Source organism: Emydura macquarii, unplaced genomic scaffold (genome assembly GCF_026122565.2).
Source record: "Emydura macquarii macquarii isolate MOO-44397 ecotype Brisbane River unplaced genomic scaffold, CSIRO-AGI_Emac_v2 contig_2846, whole genome shotgun sequence".
NCBI classification, from domain to species: domain Eukaryota; kingdom Metazoa; phylum Chordata; order Testudines; family Chelidae; genus Emydura; species Emydura macquarii.
This window is the reverse complement of record NW_027132983.1, coordinates 490,049-498,458: the sequence shown is the minus strand read 5'-3', so window position 1 is coordinate 498,458 and position 8,410 is coordinate 490,049. Positions and strand designations below refer to the sequence as shown.

At 42.4% G+C, this 8,410-nt stretch overlaps 1 long non-coding RNA gene across 1 annotated transcript in view; it reads right to left on the bottom strand.

The window, feature by feature from the left end:
* Positions 1 to 5,954: 5,954 nt before the first annotated feature.
* Positions 5,955 to 8,410, bottom strand: part of LOC137166384 (uncharacterized) — a 38,874-nt gene continuing 36,418 nt past the window's right edge. The window contains exon 5 of the long non-coding RNA XR_010923680.1: positions 5,955 to 6,185. This is a non-coding gene — a long non-coding RNA (uncharacterized lncRNA). The remainder of the gene's footprint in view (positions 6,186 to 8,410) is intronic.

Genomic DNA, 8,410 nt, shown 5'->3' with positions numbered 1-8,410 from the left:
GAGTATAAGAAAGAGCACTTAAACTTCCACCTTCTTCTGGCTCATCCACAAGTTATATTATACCAGTTAAGATCCCCGCTCAGCTACTCATTGGGGAGTGGGTGCCAGTGAGGATGAAGAAGTGAGAGTCTAACTCCTATAAGGGAGACTAGTTTACAGTCCCTTGAACACCACCTCTGAATTTGGCTCCTATTCTAGAGGAGTGTTGTGCTTACATTGGGCAGTCCTTAGCATCTCAGCCCGGCAGGTTGCTGTGCTCTCCTCGTCTTGCCTTTGCAGCAGTGTCTCTGTAACCTCACACCATCTTACAAGCCAAACGTTCTGACACATCACATAAGCTACAGCAGCTTAGACTCAGTGAGTCAAATTTAGAGGTGCTGTGTAAGGAGTAAGAGCAAAGTAAGTTCTACATTTGTAAGGACCTGTAGACCTATGGGAAGTCAGTTTATAGGCTTCTAGAGGGGTTCTAAGTTAGTGTAACATACACGAGGGGAGCAAAAGAAAGCATATATTACATCAACGTAGTCCTTCTCTAGATTTGTTTAGACTCCCCTCTACATGTGGCCCACTATTTACTTTTTTGCCACAATATTTTTTTTTTAATATCTGAGTGCTCAGTTTTATACACTTTCTTCTGAGATGATCGTTATTGCAGATGGGAGAGTGATTAGATACAGGTTGGTGTGGGAGTGTCCAATTAGTGTTTCTCTGGGTTTACATGGAGGCAGTGCTACTGTTTAAATATAATGGGGGGGCTAACTTTGGCTATCACACATTGCATGTCCTTTTCACCATGCAAGATCCATTGAGTGATTATTGAGAAACAACTGTGCTATGTATCTGTTCAGAAAAAAGAGATGAGACTTCTCATCCCACAATCATCTGGAAAGCCAGAAGATCTAATGCAGGGACTCTCAAACTGGGGGTTGGGACCCCTCAAGGGGATGCAAGATTATTATGGGCAGGGGGTCGTGAGCTGTCAGCCCCCACACATGCTCTGGCTGTCACTCCCGTGCATGGCTGACAGCCAGAACTCCTCAGAGCTGGGTGGCTGGGGAGCAGCAGCTGATGACTGGGTGCTCTGAAAGCAGCGCTTCCCCCAGCAACAGCACAGAAGTAAGAGTGGTATGTCATGGGGGGGTCGTCACTTGTTTGGGAGGGGGGGTCATCATAGCCTGAAATATTTTCAAAGAGGGTGCCAGCAAAAAAGGTTTGAGAACCCCTGATCTAATATCATCATGTCTTCCTTCTCTTATGCAAACTCTGAAATCATCTTGGGCTTTAGGTCGATAAATAGTGAAATTGTGGGGAAATTTATCCTTCAGTGGCAACTTCTTGAGGGGACAATGGTAATTTCAATAAAGAAAACTAACGAAAGAAAACATTTTAACTTGTTTCTTTCTAATATCACCTCCTCTGAGCAATATCTATGTTTTTTGTCTTGTGGGAAATCCACTGTCTAGGCTACATGATGTAGATAGGCTGTCACCAGGCAGCTGATATGCTGTATTTTTTGGAATCAAGTGAGGACATATCTTTGGCTGACTGGGCAATTACTGTAGCCTTGTTAAGTTTTCCCAGGAGGTTCTTCAAGAACCAATGCATCTGCGATGGTCGTAGATAATAACAGAGAAGCTCTCTCTGCAAAAACGTGTTTTTCCACTATGAAGGTTGACAAAAATGTCCCAGTGGAAAAGCAGGTCCCTATCAGTCAATGGATCATTAAACAATTCACACAGTATTTTAAATCTAGGCTTTTGGAAAAGCAGTAGCTTTTTCAAAAATCTACATCATCAGCACCCTCTCTATGGCTTGCTCAAGACTTAGCCTGTCAGAGGCCACGTGATCTAATTCAATGAAATCTTCAACACCTACCCTTAGGACCAGCAAAAGTCAGTTGCTTCACTAAATTGTGACTTCAGCTGGATGGCAAAAAATTTGTACTGAAAATCAGGAGTATATTTGAAAATGGTCTCTTAAGATAAGATGGCTTCCAATATCCTAAGTGCAGGTCCCTAAGGTCAGTGCATTTTCATATACTCTGTATCATAATCCATAGTGTAGACACCTTGTGAGAAGTATTGCAATCCCATGCAATATCTTTGGGGACTATATTGTATTAAATTTATGCATCTCTGTGGGTCAGGGATTAAATGCAACCCTGGGAGGGAGGGGGCGAGGATGGTTACTACAGCTCCTCCAGGAACCAAAAAAAACCCAGTGTGTTGGGGAGTAAGGTGAGTCACTTAGGTTGTATACACCATCAGAGAGATGCTGCTCCCTGACCAGCTTGTATATATCAGTGCAATACCTGATGCTGGTTGGCCTTCGTACACAGCTCCTAAACTCAGGGCTTTTTCCCCACCTAAAAGGACACTTTCAAGTAGGATACACCAAGGGGAGGAAAGACACCCAGTACATGCCATCACAATATTGTTCTAGGCCAGTGTTCTCAATTAAATTTGGCCATAGAACCCTTTTGAACTCCATAAATAATTGTGGAACCCCCCAAACTCTTAACACCAAACGTCGGCATTTCTCAATTAAATTTCACTTAAATTACACTTGCACTAGATACCCTCCACCGACAAATCCGGGACATCTTCCCTTTTTCGGCGGCGCGGAGAACAGCTGCTCTCGGCGGCGCGGAGAACAGCTGCTCGTGGAACCCTAACAGTGTTCCCACGGAACCCCAGGGTTCCGCGGAACCCCAATTGAGAAACACTGTTCTAGGCAAACCTAGGACAGTGAGGTACTAGCTTAGGAGGGCTCTCTTTATAAACCTGGGGTACTACAGTTTATTAAAGGCAGCATGATCACTAGTCATCCAGCAGGCTCTAGTATGTCCCACTCTTGCTGGTCTACAGATGACTGCCCCATTCTGAGGTCAGAGGTGTCACACACAAAACTGCAACATTTGTGAGGTAGCTGGGTTGTGGGGCTACTGTGCTGACATGGGCTTGCAGCTGTGATCATGCTAGTACTCACGACAGGCCTGAGGAGTTTTGGGACGTGGAAAGGCACCTGTGCCATGGCAGTCACACACATCTGGCTAGCAGTACTGGTTATGGAAATGCCAGTACTCAGCACAAGAGGAGACCTGAGTGTTCAATTCAGAACCACCATCAAGAAGGCCAATTTAATAAACTGGACTTCTTCCCCATTCACAAAGGGCAGACTACCATACCCACAGTCTCCTTCCTGGCAATCTTATTGTGACACTGGGCAAGAAAAAAACTAAGTGACTTCGCCAGTTGCATGTCCCAAATCTGACCTTTTAGTTTAAAGATATGTTATAGGAAAATGCAATGATAGTGAGGGTCATTCCTTATATGTAGACTAGAGCTTTGATATACACGTGTATTACTGGTAATTATTTGATGTTGTTTACGTATCTCTTGTTAGAGGTTAGCAATGTAGATAAACTGCTTTCCAGTCTCTCACTGTTCTATTGATTAAGAGTTCAAAAGGAGCATATAGATGGAACTTTGAATGTAACAATACTATTGTTTTTATTTCTATTTGAAGTTTAAGTAGTAAATACCTGTAAATGGTTGTAAATGGCCAATTATCTTGTGCTAATGTAACTAGTTACCATGTGCACAGGACAGAGGAGATGAGTCCCAAGTAATCATCTATTAATTGTTCAAGGAGGCACCTGCTGTCAAGAAAATATCAGTCAGCTGCATGGATCTATAAAGGACTCTAGTCCTTTTTGTCTCAAATCTGTCCAAGCTTGTCAGGAAAAGTTTGGATCACAAGATTAGGATCCCAGCACCAGCCTGGAATCACCCTGCTAATTCTCATGGGAGAATTTGCACAAACTGCATATGGACTATTTAGTCTTCATTTCTCTGGACTGGATTTCTAACAAAGAAGCTCTAAACAAGGACTGATGACCCCCAAGCTGTTTGGGTAATTTCAGAGACTTTGCAATTTAAGAACTTTGCAACTCAGTTATCATCTCCAATTTAAAACTGACCTAAGAGCTTTATTTTCATCTGTGTGTGTATGTATGCATGCCTTTTCACCATTACTTTTTCCTTTTTATAATAAATAGTAGTTTAGTTAATAAGTATTGGCTTTAAACATGTATTTTGGGTAAGATCTGAACTATTCATTGACCTCTTTGGTAGTGTGTCCGATCCTTTGGGATTGGTAGAACTCTTTTACATTTGATGGGTAAAGATTTTTCAGTAATCTCCATCATATATGAATCGGCTGTCTGGGTTCTAGCCATAGGGCTGGATAGCTTTAAGGAAACTGTTTTTGTCTACTGAATGACCAGTGAGGTCATTAGAATTTTTTTTTGGGGGGGCTGGCTTGGTACATCTCATGGAAGAAAAACCACCAGTATTTAGGGCTTTGCCTGCCCAAGCTAGCTCAGCATAGCTCTTCTGGAGGCCAGCCTCACACTTATTTTCCACAATAACAAAACCACAGTTAACAACCAGTTCCTCAGTCCACCCTGGGCTACAGCTCCCAGGGGATTGTTCTTTTACCTCTCAGTCTTTTCTACAGGGGTTTTCAATGTTCTGGTCACACATCACCATCATCCTGTATTCTAAGGCATTGATAATGAACATCTCCAGCATAATTCACCCTGTTTACCTATGCTAGGGCCCAGGTGCCTTCTCTTATAGCTCAAATGGGGGTCAGATGACCAGGTGCACTGGCCCTGCTCCCTCTCAAAGGGCCAGTGCCACTCTATGATAGGATCAGAAACTGAATGTAAGGGTGATATTCTCCATTTCCTCCTGTTTTCTTACCTGCGATAACCAGGAGTTAGTGCAAGAAAATCTTGGCATCCTGTTGCTAGGATCAAGATTTAAATGTATAATCTGATATTTCTCCATCCTTCATGCTCGTGCCTGAAACACCAGTGCCAGCTGAGGAACTTTAATCCAGACACACTGTGACACATGTCCAGCAGCATGACTAGAGGAAAAGGCACTGGATTATAACTAGGAGATGTGAGTTCATTTCTTGCCTCTGCTCCATGGTAGTAGCCAACCTTTAGCAAATCACTGCCTCTCTTTCTCTTCACTCTGTCTTGCCTATTTAGACTCTAAAGTCTTTGGGGCAGGGATTGTCTTTGACTGTGTGTGTACAGCTCCTAACACACTGCGTCCCCAATCTTAGATGGAGTCACTGGGCACTACTGTAGCAAATGGTGTATGTGTGTTCATGGAGAGAAATGAGTGGAGGTAGGGACACTATAAGTTTCCAGTTAAAAAGGAGGGGCAGCTGGGAAACCAGCAATAAAGGGGAAACATTCCCCACGGGTCTCAAGTGATCCTCACAGAACTCCCAGTCAAACAGTAGCAGCTTGTGCGCAATACCACACACCAATGGAGCATGAGCAGTAAGTGTCACAGCCCCATTCCGTCTGGGACAGGCTGATTCTGCTATCTGGCTCCAGGGGACTGTGCAACTGCAGGCATGGCAGCACTGTCTGAGCAGACTTGGCCTGACCTTTGCATCATTCCTGAACTGGTTTCTCTAGAAGCTGTGCTTCTTGAATGGGATTAACAAGCGGAAAAGTTTTTGGAGGGATGGATTCTCTCATTTCCTGTGTCGCTAACAGCATCTCTCCCGATTTCTGTATCCTTGGATTTTACTCTGCTTCGAACCTCTTTTTCTCTCTTCTCTCTGTCCCCTCTTATCCCCTCCTCCAATTGCCACTCTCTTCCCCTCGTCTCACTACCCTGTCTCCAACCCAAATAATGTTAGTAGTGTTTTTAACAGCAGATAAGAGCAGCACACGGCTGTTGTCTCTGAGATCACATTGTATGGCACGCTCGCCCAGAGGAACTGAATGTAAGTTCTGCACAGGTGCCTATGGTATGATCCAGCAGGCTGAAATGATCCCGGTTCCTGTGACTGAGATCTCACATTCATAACCTGCAAGGATGCTCTGCATCATAAGGAGACATCCGTGAGCAGTCTGCCAAACACACTTATGCTTTTATTGTGTCCAATACTGTGCTAACACATAAAGGCCTCCATCTCCTTGCCACCTCACAGTGCTAGTCCACAGGGCAGATGTGCTGACCTAGAGAGCCTTCTGAGACTTTTGCCATCTGCCATACATAGCCTGTAGGACTTTTGTGCTGGCTCCAGCTAGCCTCAGTGTAGTGTCTGCTTCACATCATCATCTGCAGAGCCACTGGACAGGCAAGAAACTAAAACAAATTGGAAAAGGTGCAGAAAAAGGCAATACAAATTATTAAGGGTATGGAACAGCTTCCATATTAGGAGAGATTAAAAAGACTGGGACTAGTCAGCTTGGAAAAGAGACGACTGAAGGGGGATATGATAGAGGGCTATAAAATCATGAAGGGTAGGGAGAAAGTGAATAAGGAAGTGTTATTTACTCCTTCACATAACACAAAAATTAGCGGGTCACCCAACGAAATTAGTAAGCAGCAAGTTTGAAACAAACATAAGGAAGTATTTTTTCACACAATGCACAGTCAACCTGTGGAACTCATTGCCGAGGGATGTTATGATTCAAAAAAGAATTAGATACATTCTTGGAAGATATGTCCATCACTGGCTGTTAGCCAAGATGGTCAGGGATGCAACCACATTGGGTGTCCCTAAACCTCCAACTGCCAGAACCTGGGACAGGACGACAGGATATGGATCAGTCAAAATTGTCCTGTTCCGTTCATTCCCTCTGCAGCAGCCAGCACCTTTTCCAATTCTAATGTATCTTTTTGAGGTGGGACAACCAGAACTGCATGCAGTATTCCAGGTGTGGTCATACCATGGATTTATATAGTGGCATTATGATATTTACTGGCTTATCATCTCTACCTTTCCTAATGGTTCCTAACATTCTGTTAGCTTTTCTGACTGCTGCTGCACATTGAGTAGATGTTTTCAGAGAAGTATTCACGATGACTCCAAGATATCTTTCTTGAGTTGTATCAACTAATTTAGACCCCATCATTTTGTATGGATAGTTGGGATTATGTTTTCCAATGTGCATTACTTAGCATTTATCAACATTGAATTTTATCTGCCATTTCGTTGCCCAATCACACAGTTTTATGAGATTCCTTTGTAACTCTTAGCTAAGTCTAAAGCAGACTGCAATCTCAAGTTATTTTGTATTGTCTGCAGACTTTGCCTCCTCTCTGTTCACAGCTTTTTCCAGATCATTTATGAATATATGGAAAAGCACAAGTCCCAGCAAGGACCCCTCTATTTACCTCTCTCCACTGTGAAAACTGACCATTTATTCCTACCCTTTCTTTCCTATCTTTTAATTAGGGCTGTCAATTAATCTCAGTTAACTCAAACAATTAACTCAAAAAAATTAACTAGATTAAAAAAAATAACTGCAATTAATTACAGTTTTAATTGCACTGTTAAACAATAATAGAATACATTTAATTTGGTATTACAAATATTTTTGGATTTTTTTTACATTTTAAAATTTATTGATTTTAATTACAACACAGAATACTAAGTGTACAGTGCTCATTTCATGTTATTTTTATTACAAATATTTGTACTTTAAAAAAGATAAACAAAAAAAAAGAATTTTTCAGTTCACCTCCTACAGTACTGTAGTATAATCTCTTTATTGTGAAAGTGCAACTTACAAATGTAGATTTTTTTTTTTTTTTTTTTTGGTTACATGTCTGCACTCAAAAACAGAACAATGTAAAACTTTAAAGCCTACAGTCCACTCAGTCCTACTTCTTGTTCACCCAATCGCTAAGACAAACAAGTTTGTTTACATTTACAGAAGATAATGCTGCCTGCTTCTTATTTACAATGTCACCTGGCACTTTTGTAGCTGGTACTGCAAGATATTTACGTGCCAGATATGCTAAACATTTGTATGCCTCTTCATGCTTCAACCACAATTACAGAGGATATGCTTCCATGCTTATAACAGGTTCTTCTTGATAACAATCCAAAGCAGTATGAACTGACGCACGTTCATTTTCATCATCTGAGTCTGATGCCACCAACAGAAGATTGATTTTATTTTTTAGTGGTTTGGGTTCTGTACTTTCTGCATCAGAGTGTTGCTCTTTTGAGATTTCTAACAGCATGTTCCACACCTCATCCTTCTCAGATTTTGGAAGGCACTTCAGATTCTTAAAGCGTGGGTTGAGTGCTGTAGCTATCTTTAGAAATCTCATATAGGTACCTTCTTTGCGTTTTGTCAAATCTGCAGTGAAAGTGTTTTTAAATCAAACAACATGTGCTGGGTCATCATAAGAGACTGCCTATAGGAAGGTGCAGTGACCTTCCTCAGAGCCTGGGCCCGAGGAAGGGCCACAATGCCCAGAGCAGACACTGAAAGGGCTGGCAGCCCAGTCTGCCCGGCAAGGGGGAGCTGGCTAGTGATAGGCCCCGCCGGCCGACCAATACAGCAACAGAGGGG